At 47.4% G+C, this 268-nt stretch overlaps 1 protein-coding gene across 1 annotated transcript in view; it reads right to left on the bottom strand.

The window, feature by feature from the left end:
• LOC119592339 overlaps window positions 1-268 on the bottom strand; it is a 39,276-nt gene that overhangs the window by 29,071 nt on the left and 9,937 nt on the right.

The raw sequence follows: 268 nt of genomic DNA, 5'->3' as shown, positions 1-268 counted from the left end.
CAGTCAGTGGAAGAGAGAGAAACGACCTTAAAACATCCACAAAGCAAGAAAGGGACATCCTGGCGATAGGGGCCTTATCTCTGCGAGTAAAGAGGCCCAGCGAACAGCGATAGAAGCCGGAGTTGCCGTTGCCGACGTTAGAAACTGTGCGTGGGACTGTATATTATGTACTTCACGTGCAGATACACGGCTATTGGGAGATGATATAGTGTGCTCTGGATACTTCGTTTGCGTGGTGTTGTTTGTGCTTTATTGTTTTAAAAGGAGG

Source organism: Penaeus monodon, chromosome 30 (assembly GCF_015228065.2).
Source record: "Penaeus monodon isolate SGIC_2016 chromosome 30, NSTDA_Pmon_1, whole genome shotgun sequence".
Lineage (NCBI taxonomy): Eukaryota > Metazoa > Arthropoda > Malacostraca > Decapoda > Penaeidae > Penaeus > Penaeus monodon.
This window is presented reverse-complemented; position numbering and strand designations above follow the sequence as displayed.